The sequence below is a fragment of the Dipodomys spectabilis genome, unplaced genomic scaffold, assembly GCF_019054845.1.
Source record: "Dipodomys spectabilis isolate Male_0828 unplaced genomic scaffold, ASM1905484v1 ptg000009l, whole genome shotgun sequence".
NCBI lineage: Eukaryota > Metazoa > Chordata > Mammalia > Rodentia > Heteromyidae > Dipodomys > Dipodomys spectabilis.
The window spans coordinates 24,092,806-24,114,420 of record NW_024870686.1 but is presented as its reverse complement, the minus strand read 5'-3'; positions in this window follow the sequence as shown (position 1 = coordinate 24,114,420).

The window sequence follows — 21,615 nt, the reverse complement described above, 5'->3', positions numbered from 1 at the left end:
ACACATGATGCCAGGTACAAGCCATGGAAAGGAGATGTCCCTGGAAATCTTGTGTGCACTTCATTATTGCCTGCATAATTTTGTCATCAGAGAATGGAGGGTTTCAAAACTCTCCTGAAAGGTGGCGATTTGATTTCTCATAAGCTAATGGAACACTGGATTCAAGCAGTATAATCATCGTCATTTTGCCATTTTTGGTTTTCCCTTTTTTTTAATGTCTTGCTAGGTCTTTACTAATTTATTTATTCCTTTGCATTTTTTGTAATGTTTCATTTTTATTTTTTCTACTTTTTAATCTAGTATAATTGGATAAATGTATCATCTAGATCCTTTATTCTTTTCTCCCTTATAATTTATCATTGAGATATCACAGTTCCATGTGAAATGTGAAATTTGTCCTAGGTATAGATGTGGACTTCAAGACTCATGTGTCCTTGATAACAAATGCTAATAATTCATGTATCCTTGATAAGTCAGTTGGCATTGACTAACGCCATTTTAGTTATTAAACAAATGACAATTATATACAAATGGTATATAACAATCATTCTGTATCTTTTTTGTGTACTCCATTAAGAAAGCTTACCAAATAGCTCACTTGAGTCAGAAATAGCCAAATATAGGCTCAGTTGAATGAGGACAAGAGGATTCTTTCCAACACTTATTCAGTATTTTTGGCCTACATGAAACAAAAAGTTGGTGTTAACTTCATGCTTGAACAATACTTACAGTCTTCTGTACTCAATTTAATTTTAAATTGAAAATTAACTAAACTTAATCCTCTCTTTTAAAAATCAGGTAACCTTAAAAAAAATAAAGTTGAAGGGCTGGGAAGGTGGCTCAGTGGTAGAATGCTTGCTTTGCATGCATGAGACCCTGGGTTCCTCAGCACCACATCAGCAGAAAAAGCCGGAAGTGGTGTCGTGGCTCAAATGGTAGAGCATTAGCCTTGAGCTGAAGAGCTGAGGGACAGTGCTCAGGCCCAGAGTTCAGGCCCCACGACTGGAAGAAAACAAATAAACAACCCCCCCAAAAGTTGAAAAGTGGCGTTTCTCAAATCTACCCATAAAGAAAGAGATATTATTCTATATTAAAACATTTACATTTATGGATCTAGAAATAAACTATATTTCATCCTTCTGATAATAGTAATAAATCATTGTAGGCAAAACTGATACGGTTTTTAGAAAGACAAAGGGGAGATTTATTGAAAACTCGATAGATTGGGGGTACATCCAGATAGGCCAACCCTACGAGAAAGCTGGAATAGAAAAGTATAAGAAAGCCAGCAAGGCTTGGAGACTTTGAGGACCAGGTAGAGTATAAAGAATAAAGGAATACATAAACCTTAAAAAAAAAAAAGAGCCTGGCGTTGGTGGCTTATGCCTGTAATCCTAGCTACTCAAGAGGCTGAGATCTGAGGATCATGGTTCAAAGCCAGCCCGGGCAGGAAAGTCTGTGAGACTCTTGTCTCCAATAAACCACTCAGAAAACCAGAAGTGGCCCGCTGTGGCTCAACTGGTAGAGTGCTAGCCTTGAGCTGAAGAGCTGAGGGACAATGCACAGGCCCAGAGTTCAAGCCTCACAACCGACCATAATAATAATAATAATAAACCCTTACTTTACACAATGGTATTGTAATATTACAAAAATCTTGGAGTGGAAACTATCCTATTGAAAAATAACAAATGGTGAAGTGAGGCATTATTAAAGTAATCATTGCAAGCTTCTGAGCTTGATCTTAACTTGACATAGAACTTGAGACTCTGTTAGGAAATGGAAAGACTTGGAAAAAATTATATTAAGTGAAGTAAGCCAGGCCCAAAGAAACATAGGTCCCATGGTTTCCCTTATTTGCAATAACTAATATATGTCTGAGTCAAGCAGAAAAGGTCAGATAAGTTGATGTTAGGGGAATGAACCCCAAGATAAGTATTCAAATGTTTTTTTGTTTTTTTTTCCTTTCATGCAATTGTTTCTATCATATTTATAAGATGATTTCTATGTTGCTTTGTATGTCCCTCCCCCACAGTATAACCCCTGTTTTCACTGTTTTGATGTTGGTATAATTTGTGGAGGGGAAGGGGAAAAAACAAATGGTTTAACTAGGGATACAGGTGGACCCATTTCAACAATGAGATGTACAAGTCGTTATGTCGAAAAACGAATTTAATAACTTTGTGGGGGGAGGACTGGGTGGGGGAAGGGAAGGAGTATAGGAAGGGATGGGAAGGAGAAACAAGGAGGAGGCAACAATACTTGATAAGAAATGTACTCGCTATCTTGCCCATGTTATTGTAACTCCTCTGTACAGTATTCTCACAATAAAAAATAAATAAATAAAATAATTTTAAAAAAAGAACTTGAGACTCTTTCTCTACTCAGTTTTTCCTGCCACTCCATCCCCCAACGGAATGATACACAATGAACAAGCCATGGTCCACTTGTACAGAAACAAGGATTTGGAAGAAACAAATTAGGATTTTTATTCTACCAAGCTTCTTGGCTTGGAAAAGTAGCCAGGAACTAGATTAGTCCTCAGATTGCAGCATGAGAAGTCATTTGGTTATATTTTGTCACCAGTACCGAGAAATTCACGGAAACCCAGAGTCACCCAAGTCTCCTTCATGTATACAGTAGACATCATTTGTCAGTTGTACCAAGCCGACAGCTTTGTAGGAATGACAGCTGTCTTTCTCTGTATGCATCACTCTTCTTTGAAAGTTGTCCTTTCTCCTTCATTATTCATCAGGATGCCACCAAATGAAGCTATATTCGAACACAAGTGTCCAAGTGATGAATGAGAGTAGTACTGCCATATGTACACACGCCAGACATCATTTGTGTTGACAAGCTTGCTACTATTTCTCTACCAGGCTGTCTTTCAGAGACAAATGTAAGGAAGCCCTTCCTTGGAGTACAGCTTTTCTAGCTGTCATCGAGGAGAAGTCCGGAGCACCAGACAGCTGTTGTTTCAGTAGAAAATGTCACAAATATTCCTCTGATGCTACTTGGGGCTCTGAAGTGAGAAGGCAGGAATGTTCTCACATCCTTTATTTCTGTTTAATTGTCTTTTGATTTTTGGCATTTTTGTCTAAGGATGTGATTACTCCTGATCCTGGATATTGTTAAGTATTTCTATGCTGCTTCAGAAGAAGTTCATTGAATGCTTGACACTGTTTCCCTTTGGTTTGCTGAGAAAGGAAATTATTGAGAACGTTTGTGCATTTGTTGCCAAGGATATTAGTGAGAAAACACCTAAAATATGCACAGCTATGTCATTCAATTGCCTAACAAGTTAGTAAAAAAAAAAAAAAAGAAGCACAAGATGTCAACACAGTTAATAATGATCTGATACTTTATCACACTATAACAATATAGTAACAGCCTGGAAATTGCTCCAGAAAATTCATCAGTATACCTCCCATGCTGTACAATATTATGGACACCACGCTACAAAAAGAAAAATTAAAAACCTATTCTCAAATCCAAACTGAAGTTTCTCAGAATCATCACTGAGGCCAGGTGGTCAAGCCTGTAATCCCAGCTAATAGGAAGGCAGAAGGAGGAGGATCCTACGGATTGCATTCAAGGTCCAGTTGTTCATACATAGTGCTAAGTTTTACTGCAACACATCATGCAGCACCTGCTCAGCTTCCTTGTCCTCAGCGTAGCTAAGATTGATCCGTGGAGTCAGAGGTCAGTTCGATTCTCTCTTGTAATCATCTCCATCACTTTCACTTAATTTTTGTTTGCTTGTTTTAGCACCTATGGGTTGAGACTGGGATTGACAAAAGCATGATTTCTCAAGTGTGTCATTTTTTAAATTTATTTGTATAAAAGAGATTTTACTTCCACATTTTTACTTACCCTGAAATACAATTCATATGAGACAATAAAGACCCTCTCCCTATACTTATTGTTTACAGTCTATTTACAATTTTGTTGCTGGTCATCAAAACTGCAGTGTACAGGGCACGACTTGTTTGTGGTCTTTGTTCTCTTGGAAGAAGTCCTCATCAGGTACCACAAGGAGGAGGCACAGATAATCTACTACACTGGAGGCCTGGGTTTCTTTACAGCTTCTGTGCTACTGCTAAAACGTGTATGATAAGGATGTGTGCCCAAGGAAGGGTTTCTCTGCTCAGCTGTCAGTTGTCAGAAAAGCCCTTGGGCCTGGCATGCAAAGAACTCTGCAGATGACTTTCAAAACTGGAGACTTCCCTAGCCAAGCACTGCTGGAAACATCAGTGCAATTGTCATTTTCCCAGGTTCTTCAATTCTAGTCACTCCCCAACATACATATTTTCATCTCCACATAATTCTATTTTTTCTTTTTGTTTTTATGTTCATTCCTTGACTGTCAATTGGTATACTCTAAGAATTAATGTTGCGTAGGCCCTTAGGAATTGGGGACATATTATGTAAAAATAGATTGCAAAGAATCCCTTGAACATACTTAGCATTAGCAGATACAGATGGGTGAACAGTCTAAGGCAGAACAGCCAATCATCTATGGGCCTCTGTACGTTCATAGGACTCTGAGCTATTGTCTAGGCCTAGATAGGAACAGCAGCCCTAAAATGGCCCAAGCAGACGTGGCATTGTCTCATGCTTATGCTCTATCAATGCCCTTTGTAAAGGACTCTTAGAGGTTACTCATTGTTAGAATGTATGTGTAGTAGTTTTCATTATCAAATGGCTCTATGGAAATGCTTGTCCAATTGGAGGATGCTTAATGTTTTTCTTTTATGGATAATAGCAAGCCCTTAATTAACATGCATTCCTAAGCACTCTGCCTAGACCAACTTGCAAGAGCCCTGGGACCAGGTTATTGTTATCAGTCTCACTTTATAGATAAGAACATGGAGATGCCTGGAGCTTAAGTGGCTTGCCCAGAGTCACACAAACAACTGGGGAAAGGACTGTGAAATGAGCCTAAACACTGTGGCTCCCTCTCCTCTCAGAGCCTCTCAAAACAAATTTGATGAGTTGAAGCTTGAGCTATGGGAAAGCCCTGGATCTTTGTCTACAAATGGTCTGCAGTTTAATCTTGGAGTTTCAGAACTAAGTTCTAAGCCAGTCTCTGGTTGCTATGGTGTGATGAGTGTCTTTATAAAGCAAACAAAGCAGTCCACACCTATATCTATGATAGACAAAATGGCTACTTAAGTTGTATTTGAAAATGAATAAAGTAGAAAACTATATGTTGGTATCATTGCAATCCTATTTTGCACCTCAGGGAAAAGGTTTAACTTGAGAAAATATCAAAATGGAGAGTAAAAGATATGAATCAAAGGAACAAGGATTAAATGGAAAATTATGGATTTGAATGTGGACAAATCACAATATGTAAAGAAATATTCCACACCAAAAAATTATAAATCCATGACCTACACAAAAATGCCTATCTTTACCTACACAAGAACCTTCTCTATAAATTATTTTGTACAAAAGGAGATGTTCACCAAAGATAAAATCAAATGTCTATGGGATATGAAGCAACAGTGATACCAAATTATGCAGTACTGATGGGAATGTAAATTACCACAGTGTGGAAATCAGGGAAGGGATTTCTCAGAAAAAAACTAAAATTGTAACTATCCTATGATTCCACTTTACACACCTAGGCATTTATTTGAAGAAATGAAGTCAGCATATAATATACAGATACCTGCATACCCATGTCTATATCAGCACTATTCACAACAGCTAAGTTATAGAATTGGCTCAGGTGCCTATCCACATATGAGTGAATGAGAATAATAAATACATACACATAGATACATACATCATATATATACATATGTATATGCAGGCCATGTATATACACACACCATCTATGTAGATATATGCCATATATATAAATGTCATATATAAACACATACCATATATGTGTATTATTCAGTGATAAAGAATGAAATTATTTCATTGCAGGGAATGAATGAAACTGGAAATCATCATGTTAAGTAAAATAAACCAGACTAAGAAAGACAAATGTTACATGTTCTGTTTTTTGTTGTTGTTAGTTTTTTGTTTTTTGTTTTTTTGCCAGTCTTGGGGCCTGAACTGTGGGCCAGGACATTGTCCCTCAGCTCTTCAGCTAGCGCTCTACCTCTAGAGCCACAGCACCACTTCAGGCTTTTTCTGTTTACGTGGTGCTGAGGAATGGAACCCAGGGCTTCATGCATGTAAGACAAGCACACTACCCCTGAGCCACCTTCCCAACCCTTATATTCTGTTTTATTTGCAGATTCTAGACATTAATAAAAAAAAACTGGCATCTGTGTTACATGGTGAGGGAATCCTGTTTGAGGGTGCAAACTGTTTAATGGAAACTCTTCACTCTTTGAAAGTACTTTATATACATGTTTAAAAATAGAATAATGAAAGTGATTAAAATTATTTAAGAGTGAGGAGAAAGAATAAGAAAAAATAATATAGGGGTAAATTTGATCAAAGTACATTATATACAGGCAGGCAAATAACACAATGAACCAAGAGAAAAGGATTTATATCTCAATTGGCAGAGTACTTGCCCAGCATTTTCATAATCCTAGGTTTGATTTGATGCCACAAAACTGCACCAAAAGAAAAGTTGGACTAGCAGTGTGACTCAAGTGGTGGAGTATATGCCTAGCTAGCCAAACCTTGAGTTTAAAGCCTTGTACCATTGAAAAAATAAAAAAATAAGGATCAGAAAGTCTCCTATGGTCCTATGTCTAACCACATTGCTGTGATTCCTCTTAGGATGAAAGTACACTGAATCCCAAGTGCCATGCAATTCAGTGGCGTTGAAAAATACCTGCTGTCCACTAGGTAGGTGGAGACCACCAACCTCCAGACAGGCTTGGAGCCCAGGACTCTGAGGGTCAAAGATCACAGCCTCACCTCCCAACACTGCCTTGGATCTGTTTCTTATTACCAAATAATTTCCAGAAGGAGAAGGGCTTGGGCCCGATTTTCCAGTAGCAGGAGAGAAGGGAGGGAGAGTTTGGGAAGGAGGAATTTTCTCCATGCTCTGGCTTTTGATGGACTGAATGGTGAGAATCACATCAGTGAATGAAAGATGGTCACTCTCTCAAGTCCCTCTCCCCAGGAATGGACTGTAATCCCAGATAACAGAAGGTTTTCTTTTAAATGAAAAAAAGAAATGATGGGAACAAATGAAAATTCTTCCAACAGGAGGGTCAGCGAATTCTCAGCACAGCATCTGACAGAACCCTTGGGCATGTGCAGTCTAAAGATGACAGCTAAAAACTACATTCCCGTACCTGAAGTGAAGGACCACCATTAAAAATAAACAAGAAACTCCAAAATGTGTAAATCCGATATAAGCCAAACCATATGGTATAAAATGAAAAAGGCTTTCTCACGATACCTTTGCTACCATGCTTTCTTTCTAGATTTTTATATCCAGGGAAGTATTAACACACCTTTTGCCATGTAGTTTTTGCCTCTGATGTATGGTATTGATCATACAAGTAGTTCAATGTCACTTCCAGCGTTGGTGTAGCTATGTGTGTGAAAAGAATGTGCGCACAGGGAAGTGCTAAAATCACGGGGTAACACCTCATACATTAGTGGCCTTGCATGGTGAGTAAAGTCATTTTTCAAGCAAGTCATAAAGTAGGTTCAAAAACAAGTGTTTCAGTGTTTGCTCCAAATGAGGCAGTGGGCCTGGGGCTGCTGTTCATCTGACATCATTTCTGCCCCTGTCTGTGCTGGCTTCGTATCTGATTAGGGCTCCCCCACCACGGCGGGGCCAGACTCACTGGGTGAAGTGAGGTGGCCGAGGGAAATTAATGTGTCAGAGTTCCCAGAAAGGGAGAGAGTGTCTACCGCAAGCTTCCTTTGGAAATCCTTCAGCTGAAATGTGTCTTGGGTTCATTCATCCGAAGAGGATCTTTTGAAGCTATTTCTAGAGCAGGCTAATAGGTAGAGATGAGTTCCCTCCCAGGAAATCCAGCCAGCATCTGCAGTGCAGCGGCCTTGAAGGCTGCAGAGGTGGCAGCAGGGACGCTTACATACAGATGTGATCAAGTAGCTGACTTGCTAAGGGCAGCTGAGGGAGCTGAGGGAGGCGGAAGAAGCCACATGGCGAATGGCTAAATCTCTATTCTTGGCCACGCCAAGTTAAACTTTCTCAGTGTTGACTTATTTCTCTTAAAAAACGAATAAGGGGCACACCATGGCCTCCACTGATGCCTAGCAGAACTGGATAGAAAATGTCTATGTGCTCTGTGACTTTTGATGAAAAAGTGACATACATAGAGTTGTGTTACTTCTGTCATGTTTCCTTCTCCCCTTCCTCTTTCTTTTGGCCTGGCTACAACGTTTACAGTGATGCCCAATATTTTGCTGTTGTTTCTTGAGTTGAATAAAGGAATTCCTTGGACTCCTGGGTAAAGTGCTCGCCCACTGAGCTACCTACACCTCCATACTGGTTGGTCATTTTTTGAGGTAAGGTTTTATTTCCTACCCTGGAGGATGTCTGGATAACAATATGGCCAGACTTCCCATGATAGCTGAAATGACAAGAGTATGTCATCAGGCCCAGATTGTTCTGTTAAGATGGAGTCTCTGGACTTTTCTGCCCAGGCTGACCCAGAACTCCAGTCTTCTCAATTTCAGCTTCCTAAGATGATAAGCATTAGCCATCAACTCCTAGCTAACTCCCAGTCTTTACAGCTTCCTCTGTTAGTCAGACTATGTGAGCTGGTTAGGGAAGATTCAATGGTGCAGTTCATCTCAATGCAACCATGGGGAGATACACAGCAAAACTCTGCAGCATTTACAATCAACTAGAAATATCAGTTATCATTTTCTTTTGTTCTCTTTTTCTTTTTGAGAAAACAGCAAGGCAGGGCATTAGATAGGTCTAGTCTCAAATCATGGCTGTGCCACTTGCATATTTGTAGAGCCCAAACACACATTCACATGTGTACACATTCACACATGCATTTATAAATGTAGTCACAAGCTACTCACACATATTTTAATACAGGCTTGAACGAATTGCTAGAGAGGGAGTTTGATGTCATTGGCAGTTCTGGGAATACACTTTGTGTGACCAAGGAAGGATATTTTAACTTGCATAAGAGGAATAAAAATCCTTTTTTTTCTAACATAGTGGTCAACAGCTTGACTTAGGGTTAGAGACTAAATTTGAATCTTGCTTCCACTAGGTAATAGATAACCAGGGGTACATTATTAAGTTATTGGTATTTATGTCTCCTCACTTGTGAATCAGGAATAATAGTATCTACATCACAAGGCTGTTGTGAGAATCACATTAATGAGCAGGTAGCATATGGTAAATGCTGCATATTATTTGCTATTATTATTAAAGAATACAGTAGAGGTGTTCTCAAAGCTTCCACCATTAGTTAATTCATGGGCCCAAGTAAGGAGTCAGCAAGAGTAACTGTGTATGTATGTGTGTGTGCACGTGCATGCGTGTGTGTGTGTGTGTGTGTGTGTGTGTGTGTGTGTGTGTTGGTCTTGGGGCTTGAATTAAAGCCCTGGACTCTGTCTCAGAGCTTTATTCTGCTCAACGCTAGTACTCTACCACATAAGCCACAACTCCACTTCAAGCTTTTTTTGGTGGTTAATTGGAGGTAAAAGTCTCATGGACTTTCCTGCCTGAGCTGGCTTCTGACTGTGATTCTCAGATTTCAGCCTCCAGAATAGTTAGGATTACAAGTATGAGTCACGAGCACTCAACTATGCAATGGGCCATAGAAGTCCATGGGATCTTTTACCAAAAGCTCTTTGGTGGGTGGGAGATTTAGATAGGTTCCAAGCAGCCCTCAGCGCCTTGTATTTACAGTTTTGTGTAGATTGGAAGCAGAAGTTCATCCAGTACTCCTGCAAAACTGAGATTGGTGGACAGAACAAATATTAGTTACCAAATAATAAACACCAGCTGGAATGTAGTAATTGATGTCTGTCTTAGGTACCATATTCACTACCTGGAACCTGACAAGATGTGTTCCTTCTTTTATGCTAAGTGGATAGGCTAGATATAGAAACTTACAGTAATTTCTACGGAGAATTTTCATTCAGACCAGAAAATGACAAATCTAACAGTTTTTAAACTGATAGCAAATCAAGGCAGCAAGCCCATAAGAAATAATTACAATTTGAGATTATAAAATAAAACATCTAAAAAGTATATCTAAGCCACAGTTTTATTCATGCCCCATTTTTATTTTTTAGCACTTATAAAATTGTAAAATATGTATTTGCAAAAGCCTCTTTTGGATTTTCCCCCACAATTTTTAAGAACACAAAATCCATATGTAGTTTTAATTTAATAATAAGTGAAGTTGGATAAGTGAAGTTAAATGGTTATCATGCTATTACTTGATAAAAAGGAAATGTCTACAAAAGCAAATACTATCAGATTATGATGTGTGATAGTTACCCAAAGCTCATCATCAAGCATCATCTCTTACTGCATCTTTCTGTCTTTTAAATCTCTTTTCTGAGATGAAACTTAGAATTCCCCTATGATCCAGCAATCTCACTCCTGGGCATTTATCCAAATGATCACAAACAAAGCCACACCAAGGCTACCAGCACAACTATGTTCATTGCAGCGTTATTTACCATAGCTAAGATATGGAACCAACCCAAATGCTCCTCAGTAGATGAATGGATCAAGAAAATGTGGCATATGTACACAATGGAATTCTATGCTTCCATCAGAAAAAAATGTCATTGCCCAGTAGTAAGGAAATAAAAGACTTGGAAATAATCATACTAAGGGAAGTAAGCCAGACCCAAAGAAACACAGGCTTCATAGCTTCTCTCATTTGTAAAAATTTGTAGTTATACTTGTAATTTGCAATCATTTGTATGATTAGTCCTAACGGGATCACAATAGCACAATAGCTCTGTGCATATGACCATATATCGAAATGAACTCTAAGACATGGAAACAACAGGTCTTTTTTTAGGTGTTGACCTTGTTGTCGTCAATGTACAGTTACATCAGCAAGGCAATGAGTACATTTCTTGTGGAACATTGTTACTCCTTCTTTGTTTTTCCCTTTGGTTTATCCATGGCCATCACTGTCTTTGATTCTGGTACCCTGCGTCGTCTTGTATATACATTTATCTGATTTGGGGAAGGGAAGGGGAATAACAAAATGCTGAAACAAGGACATAGGCTGACCCATTGCAACAATGATACTCACAAGACACCATGTTGGAAATGAACTTTACAACTTCAGGGGATGGGGGGGAAGATTGGAGGGGAGGGATAGTGGAGAAAAATGAAGGTGTGGGTAATAATGTTCAACAAGAAATTTACTCATTACATTACTTATGTAACTGTAACCCCTTGTACAGCACCTTTACAGAAATTTTAAAAATTAAATTTTTAAAATTTTAAAAATTAAAAATATGAATCAAATCTCTTTTTTGGGTATCTAAGGAGCAAAACTTCACTTACATATTGGCTCCTTCACTACAAATCAGGCTGTCAAAACTAATCTTTGTTCTGTTGTGGCATTTTACTGTGGAATCTTATTCCTGAAGCACAGAATGTTCAGAATTATATATTATGATAGTTACACACTACAGAAAGAAATTGTATCATGCAATTGCACATCAAAATACAATTTTAAGGAGAATATTAAAATGTGACATTGGAACTTGTTTTTAAGTATAATCACACTTAAGAAAATTATCTGAAATTTAAATAAAAACAGAAGAACTCAAATGTATTAATCATAGAAGATTATCTCTCCCATTTCATCTTTTAAGCCCCTGGATATGATAACGATGCCACATTTAGTCGTTCATAAATTGAGTGATTCTCCAAATCCATTTTTGTGTATATATTTCATTTATTAAGCTTCTGGGTAGCCACTAACAGCTTTTCGGTGTCTCAGAGATTTTTAATTATGACAGGATGGGCAGGTATGCAATATATTACCAAAACCCAGTAATACGTTATTTAGATGACATTATACTTAAGAAGAAAGGGAGTTTGTTGCTGAGTACTTTAGCAGATAAAATACTCATTTTTCACCCTCTCAGAACTCAGTTCTGGTTGCTTCTGCTTCCTTAAGTAAAATTAATTTTGCTATGTCAACGATGCTACCATTAGCTGATAATCCAGAAGGCAAAAGATGCCATACATATTTTACCCTTTGTTAGTTTCATGATTTTTTTCTAACCAAGGGCTGAATATAAGTAGGAGACATCTCTAATAGATTTGGATGCCACTAACTTCACAGGTTTACCTCTGTAATGATAAAAGTTCAATAAATCATTAACAAACAGTTGTGAGCAGAACCAGTGAAATATTTCAGTTATTTCAGCTTCTGAAAAGGAAAAAAAAATGATGATAGATTGATTTAGCTAATGGTGTTCAGTTGTCACTGTTAAAGAACTCATTTGCATTTCTCTTATATTAACTGTGTGGGGATACAAATGGCGTTGAGAATTCCAGTGTCCTGTGTGCCTCCCCTTTAAGTGCATGAACTCCTTTCGTTTAAAGATGAAATCCCAGTCAGCTAGTTTAGTGCTTAATATAACACATGAGTTGAAAACATGGAGCGAGGAAGCACTAGTTGTCATGAGACCAAATGAGCCCACTGGGAGCATAGGTAACTGTGGAAGATGTCCTGAGAATTTAGAAAGTCAGCCTGAAGAGAAAATAGAAGAAGTGTCCAGAAGTAAATCATGCAGAAGTAAATCATCCTATCTGAGCTTTCTTCTCTGCTAAGTGAGGTGAAGTTTGAGTACATTACATTTGCAGGTGAAGCGTGCTTTTAGGGTACTAACCTCAGCCTCAGGAGCCCTTATGGCAAGTACCTTCAGTGAGCAACATAAGAATCTCAAAGGGGGCTGGGAATGTGGCTCAGTATAGAGTGCTTGCCTAGCATGCTTGAAGCCCTGGGTTCAATTCCTCAGTACCACATAAACAGCAAAAACCAGAAGTGGTGCTGTGACTCAAAAGGCTCAAATAGCCTTGAGCAAAAGCAGCTCAGGGACAGTGTCCCTGAGTTCAAGCCCCGAGACTGCCAAAAACAAAAACAAAACAAAACCCTCAAAGGACAAAATGGTCCCCCTGGAAGCCTTGAAGAACCAGATATAGCACAACTGGGGAACAAGAACTCAACTGTGAGGCATTTGGGGATTTTTTAATACAAATTGTGAGGGCAGGAAGAAGTCTCATATTCCACCCTAGCTCTCCTATCCTCGCCAGAGAGATGATTGTGATGGCTAGATAGGGAATTCCCAATGGGAATGGACAAGGAGATAGTGTTCTCACCAAGAAGGTCTTCATTGGTTGATTACATTAGAACAAGTAGCAGGTCCTAAGGTGGAGTGCACAGAAGTTTTGTGGCTGGAAGCACAAAGTTAAATATCTTCAAAGAACATGTATGGGCCGCCACAAATTCTGAAGTAATTGAGGGTGATAGGCTTTGTGTACTCATTACCTTACTTATGGAACTGTATCCCCTCTTTACAGCTCCTTGACAATAAAATAAAAATGTTAAATTCCTCTTGTTTTCATTTTATCTGATTAAAGAGATGTGGGCCTCAGGACTGCATTATATCCTACTGGTTTAGAAACTTTAAATCTAGGATTAGAGAAGTCTTACCCATTTGTCCTTTAAAATCTTCACAGTTTTACTGCTTAGAAACATCACTAGCATCGAGTTATCAGCAGGGCAGGGGACAGGGTAAAATGAGTGAGGTAACCAGTCCTAGCCTTGGTTGACAAGAAGTTAGGCAAGTTACAAACAACTTTATCTTCCCCACACATTTAAGGTAATTATTGAAAAATCAAGTTAACTGAAAAACACAAAGATATAAGATACAGGCTTTTAGGTAGCATAATGATGTGGCCAAAAATAGAGACAATTATGTCTCACACTGAGCATAAGCTGTAATTTCTGGGAATCAGAGAGATGAAATGCAAAAACAATGTTTAATACCTAAAAAACATTTTGCCCTGCTGTGTTTAATACCATTAATATTTTCTATCAAAAGAAAAGAGTAGCAGAGTCCCTGTGATTTCTCTTAGTTCCCTTAATCATGCCCTTAATTATTCCCTTAATTCCCTTAAATCATATCATCCATATTTTAACAACACATTTGTTTATGAAAGAATAACTCAGAGACTATGACAGATTGTACACACAGAAAAGACCTGCAAGAAGCCCTTGAGCATTTCCCTATGCATTGTTTGCATCACATTTCCCACTCACTCAGTCCCCTGGTGACATAAATTAGGTGGCAAAGAGATATTTGATTATGGTAAATTTCTGCCCTGAGGTTAATGAGTAATGTTTGTGATCTGAAACAGGGATATTACATTGATAGTGTTAGGAATGTCCCCTACTGTGCAAAAAAGGTGTCAAAATGCCAATAACTAAGTATGTGGAGAAGGTCAGAGAGACTCTATCTGGCTACTTGGTGGGCAGATCATAAACTCTTAATCAGTAGTACTTGGACTGGGAAAGCCTCATAATTTATCCACACAGTCTTTTCTTCTACACCACCACACCCCATCAATTCACAGCCTCGGGCTTTAAACATTTTCATGAGCAGGTCTCAAGGTATTTTTTTCTACCTCCTCTGGAAAGAGGTGGAAAAAGAAGCAACTCCTTGGCTTTAGAAAGTCAAATTAGTTTAGACCTCCAAGGCAGATCATCTCGAACCATCTTTTTCAAAACTAAATTACACAGGACTTAAACATCCTTAAAATAAGGTGCCATTTAGATGACTTGAAATCACAAGTTTCAATCTAAATCTAAGCTGTCATAGCTTGAGGATCTAAGTCAACATGATCATAAGAATTTCTGACCTAATTAATCTATTGGCAAATATAAAGGTCATTTCACTTATTATTTCATTGGCTTTAAGGTAGGTTTTTAAATATTCTTCTATCTTATCCTACACTATTTTATGATAATTTACAAGCATATTATTTTTCTCATTCAATGGTAGAGTATCTGTGTGTACCACACAGAATTCTTTGATATTAGGTTAACATTTCAGGTAGTATTGAATTTTGGCTAGATTTATCTGTGGGATTATTTCTATATTACCAGCGTTCAGACGAATCAAGAGCATGTACATATACACTAGGATCTTCATGGGGTAAAGCCATGGCGATTAATTTCATTTTTCTTGTAGAGAAATACCAAAATTTTTTCTTATTTAATTGTTTCTGTACTTATCAAAAGTTGAAAAGAATGATCCTTCTTATTTTTTTGATCCTTCTTATTTTCTAAGCCTGTTCCTTCTTTCTAAGCCTATTTAGTCTCATTCTACCACCTTTTAATCAAATAGCTAATTTATCTACCATCACTTGTCTTAACTGTGATTCAAATCTCCTGTTACTCATATCTGAGTCAATGGTGGGGGAAAGAACTTATAAAATGATTCCTGTAACTTCCCTATGATTTACATTTGCTGTCTCTTTTTTTCTTTTTAATCCCACCAATTTTGTCATAGGCTCTACTATTAACTCACTGGCAAGAAGAATAAAAGAGATAGGAAAGGCCACACATGTTGTGGTGTGCAGTTTTAGATGGAGACTTGTCCGATTGCCCTATTGAACTCATGCTGTTCATGGCACCTACGAGTGTTGAGTACAGTTGTGGAATGTGTTAGATTTCTGGACTGGATACTTTGCTTGCAATCAATTTATTCATTGTGAGAATTACATCTGTGCCATATAACACAAGAGATTTAAGTCAGAGTTAGGAGGGAATTCATGCTGAAGAATATTTGTTATTTTTAGATTCTTAACTTTCATTGAATAATAATGTTCTTTTCCCAGAAATATGATGCTGTGTCTTGGGTTTAAATTATCACCCAGTGTATGTTAAAAAAATAAAAAGTTGATTCCAGTCCCCCACTTCCCCTTGTAGATGTTTTCTCTGCTGTTGGTTATGCTTAACATCAAGGGAGTTGTTAATCTTTTAGTGTAAATGGATGGGAAGTGAGGTTTTTGCCAAATCAACCAGTATAAGAAATGTTGTTTCACTTTGAAAAACAAAACAAAACAAAACTGGGGTTTGGATCTTGGATCCCTTGCTTTCTAGGTAAGTGCTCTACCACTTAAGCCATAACTCCAAGTCCTAAAGCTTTGCTTTTTATTAAAAAAAATAACTTTCACATTTCAATGTATTAAGTCATCTTTGCCTAAAAAATCAATTTTTCTTTATAAAGAGCATGTGCAAGATACGCAAAACATTATTTGTAAAATTAAGAAGAGCAAGGAAAGAAGTGGGTAGAGAAGGGGTGAGTGAGAATGGTGAAAGGGATGACATTGATCAGGATGCCTTACATTCACAAACTGCTTTGTTAAATAATAACTCGTTTGTATAACTACTTAAAGATAATAAGGCAATAAGAGATAATAAGATATAATAAAACAACCTGAAAAACATTCTGTATTAATAAGTTTTGATGGCATCTTTATCCGTACAGTATGTAGAAACATACTAGAAATAAAAGTTAATCTTCAAAAAAGGGTATAGGTGTGTGAATTACTGTCTGATAATTTTAGTTACTGAAACCACATAATCAGAGAGATATAACTAATGAGTGAATAACTTATTTGGAGGTTTCTATATAGCCTGCACACACATGCAAATTGAGTCTTAAACCTGAATAAACCATTCTCTTGAGTGATGTGACTGTATAAATATTTTTAACTACCACAATTTTTCTTAATGGCTGTTTCTAATTCTAACTCTCCAAATCTTTTCCTAAGTACAATTTAAAATTAGCTACTTCAGTAAAAGTAAAATTTCACACAGTTAAAATTCTTGTATGCACAGCATCAGAAGCTGAGATACTAATGCATTAAAAATGTATAATATCATTTATGTGGTCATATGTACATATGACCATATAAGATGATGCTAAGGAAAATGAACCCCAAGATAGGGACACAAGAGAATTTATCTTTCTTGTTGTTGTTTTTAATGTACTTATAATGTACCATGTGATTTTTTTGTTTCTTTTGTATGTTCTTCCCCCATGGTATAACCCCTGTTTTCACTGTATTTGATTTTGGTGTCCTGCATCTTGTATATACATTTTTCTAATTTAGGGAGGGGAAGGGAAATAACAAAATACTAAAACAAGGGTACAGGTTCACCCATTGTAATAATGATATGTACAAGACACCATGTTGAAAATGAACTTTACAACTTGGCGGGGGGAGGGAGGAGTTGGGGAGGTAGGGAGAGAAGGGATGGTAGGGGAAAAACAATGCTCGATAGTTACAGTTACTTGTGTAACTGTAACCTCTCTGTACAATATCTTTACAATAAAAAATGTATTTAATTTAAAAATAAAAAATGTATGATAACATTTTAAAAATTGCAGTGCACCATTTATTTCTCCCACCACAGTTTCTATCAGAAAAATGATGACTCAAAGTTGTGGTTTAGTTGACTCAAACAGAATACTAAGTTAGTCTAAATTCAATCAGTAGGAAATCTGGCAGCTAACACAGTTATTTATTATGTGCCAAATACAAAATCATGTTTCTACTTTGATGTTTTGCTAACTAGACACATTGCTAATTCCTGGAAGCGGGGAAAAGTCTCTTCTCATGTATTTGGGAATGAAATAATTTTGCAAAAGTATTTGCAAGAAGATTGCATGGTGTGTATAAGATATATTGATACAGGACTACTTGGCAAGCAATCTATAAAATCCAATAATTATAAATTTTAATCATAAAAAATAAAGTAAGAAGATAATTATTAAAGTGCAACAAATAGATTTTAAAACAGCATCTATAAGACATTTCAAAAATGAATAATCTTATGTCCAATTTTAACAGTTTTATTTTTAGTCATCTTGAATGTCTCTCTCCCTTTCTTATTTTTCACTTGGCACAGAGTCCAACATATTCTAGTTTATTTCAATACCTCAGGGGAAATATTTGTGTAACACTACCAAATTAATTAGACCATCAGGCTTCTGAGTAAAAGCAGGTTGTAAAAGTCAATTTGCTTATTTGCTAACAATGGAAAAAAATTAAAAATACATCTATATTCTATTGGGTACATTTAAAGTAACATTTCTATATAGCCATACAAATATTTTACTATACTGGTATTCTACTTAAGTGATATTGTGCTTAATTTTCATCATTTTAACAATAACATTCATTTGCAACAAAAATATACTTGTTTTATTTTTTATTTTTTAGTTATTCTTTATTGTGAAAATACTGTACAATTACATGGGCAAGATAATGAGTACATTTCTTATCAAGCATTGTTGCCTCCTCCTTTGTTTCCCCTTCACATCCCTTCCCATCCTTACTCCCTACCCAACCCTCCCCCCCCCACCAAAGTTGTAAAGTTCGTTTTTCCACATAACGACTTGTACATCTTATTGTTGCAATGGATCCACCTGTATCCCTATTTAAACGATTTGTTTTTTCCCCTTCCCCTCCACAAATTATACCAACCTCAAATACAGTGAAAGAAGGGGTTATACCATGGGGGAGGGACATACAAAGCAACAAAGAAATAATCTTATAAATGTGTTAGAAACAATCACCTGAACGAAAAAAAACATTTGAATACATATCTTAAGGTTCATTTCCCTAACATCAACTTATCTGACCTTTTCTGCTTGACTCAGACATTTACCACTTTTGGGCATTTACCCAAATGATCACAAACAAGGCCACATTAAAGCTACCAGCACCACTATGTTTACTGCAGTATTATTTACCATAGCTAAGATATGGAGCCAACCCAGATTCCCCTCAGTAGATGAATGGATCAAGAAAATGTGGTATATATACACAATGGAATTCTATGCCTCCATCAGAAAGAATGACATTGCCCCATTTGTTAGGAAATGTAAAGACTTGGAAAAAATTACAATAACTGAAGTAAGCCAGGCCCAAAGAAACTTAGATCCCATGGTTTCCCTTATTTGCAATAACTAGTATACTTGTTTTAATAATCATAAATACCATATCATAAATAATCATAAATTATAAATTAGAAACACTATAAAATGTTTTTATGGACAGCATTTCCAGACTAACATATGTATAGACACTATAGTTGGGTATAAAAGAAATGGTAAAGGAAAAACAAAACATTCAATTCAACAAGAACTTATTGTCTGTCATGTACCAAGAACTTTTCTAAGTGTAGAATGCAAGAAAAGTATAAATGGTATCTGTTAGCAAGTATAAATGGTATCTGTTAGCAAGGTCCATACAATTTAGTAGGCATATATTACTACAATTTATTGTGTATTACCATAAAGTATGCTTATCTACAACAATACAACTTGAATGTAATTGTTGAGAAGATGCCATTTTGAAACTTTAGAGAAGTATATTGTAGGCTCCAATGTTTAGACATAACTTTTTGTTATTGTTGTTGATCATGGGGCTTGAACTCAGGGCCTGTGTGCTTTCCCTGAGCTTTTTCTTTCAAGGCTAACACTACCACTTTGGACTTAGTACCACTTCTTTTTTTCTGGTGGGTAATTGGAGATAAGAGTCTCAAGAACATTCCTCCCTGGACTGGCTTTGAACCTCAGTCCTTAGACCTCTTGTTGAGTAGCTAGGATTACAGACATGAGCCACTTGTGCCCAGTTGTTTAGGAAAATTTTCATAGGAAAGAAATTATTTTTGTCAGAAAATGAGTATGGACATTACAATTAGTAGAATGAAAAAGATACCAAGAACACACTGAAGAGAACCTGTTTAGAATTAAATTAGAGAGAAGTCTAGGGGAGAAGCTTATGGGAGTAAGCTAAGAAAGGAAAACCAGTTTTGATAAGATTTGAAGATTTTAAAATACATTTGCATTTTGATAATTTCTGTATTCTAATACAGCATACAGCATAAAATTCTATATTATTCTCTATTCTTATAAAATTGGTTTCTATCTTGTAAGCTTTGGAGATACTAAGTAACTTAAGGAATTCAATATTTTGGAAAGATGGAACTAACAGCAATATTTATGATGGATTAGTGAGAAAGAGAATGTAGGAAAGAAGTGGGATGTGGTAGCACACACTTGAGATTGCAGGTCTCAAGAGGTTGAGTTAGAAGAATAATGAGTTCAAAGGTAGCCTGGGCTACCTTTCAAGAATCTGTCATACAGATACTATACACACACACACACACACACAAACACACACACACACACACACACACACACACGTGTGCACAGAGAGAAAAACAGAAAACAAAAACAACTAATGGAAGTATGTGGATAGTAGGATATATGTGTAAAGCAAGACAGCAGTTGAAAAGGGGATGAATATCAGAGACATGTTCATCAACTGTATATCTTCTATTCAGGAAGATTTTTTTCTCAAGTCCTTAGCTAAACATTTTATGTTCTGCAGTTGAGATCGATTAAAAAACTGTGCTGATACACACCTGTAATTCCAGTGTATGGGAAAGCAGAACCAAGAAGGATGTGAGTTCCATAAAAGTTTGGGCTATCTAATGGCATCTTTTCTCACACTTATAGGAAAGAGAAAAATGGCTGCAGAATTTTAGCTGCATTCTCTCATTGCTTATTGAGAAGTGAGTCTAATATCTCTCTCCATGAGTTTGGACTGGACTTCAATTTGATTGAATCATAGAATGTAGCACAAATGATATTCAGACACTTTTTAGATTGCAGGTCCTGGGTCATAAAAGGCCCAGAGCTTCTTTGTAGTCTACTGACTAGAGCTATCTGTAGAAGTTTATTTGTATACTCATTTTTTTTTGCGATGAACTGTTAAATCAGGAGTCATAACCATGTTTTAAATCTCTAGGTTTTGGAGACTGTAATCAAAAAAGAAACTGCCGAGGTGGTGGATTTTTTCTGTCAACATAATGGAGGGTTATCACTTTTGGTTGCACACTTGGCTATTAATTTTTCATTTTCTTGATCAAAGTATCCATTACACACATAAAATTTTCTATTATTATAAATAAAATTTAGCGTTTAATGCTTGAGACATTGTCAAAATGTTGTTCCTTATTACAATAAAACTTAACAGGTTCTGCAGGTAGTAGTGGATGTATTTCATTAAAATACAACATAAGTAATAAAATGAAGCTCAAAAATACTTTCAATCACCATTAACTGAGCTCCTATTTTAGGCTTTTTGTCCTCTGTCAAATTAACATCACTGAATTCTCTAAACTAAAAACAACTTTTTGTCTCCGTAGCCACGATAATCTAAAATAACAAATGTATACAGGTCCTGAATTATGTAAAAAGCCAGCCTGAATCAGGCCACTCAAGTTCAGGTCCCATGCTTAGGCCTGTTTCTACAATCTCTTATACAGTAAATGAAAGCCAAATACTGTAATATGCTGTAACAGTGAAAAAAATAGTACACAAGTGACAAGAGAATGGAATACTTACAAAATATGTATTAATCATTAATTAATTATAATAATAGAGTAAGCAGCAGAGCTAATATGTCAAACCTTGACAAACAAACAGATAAATCTTCATATCTTAGCATTAAATACTACACTTGAGTCTAGAATGGACACATGGGCCGATCTTAATCACAAAATTTGCATCTCATTTGCAGCAAATATAGTGATAAATGAAGATCTAAAATTGTTT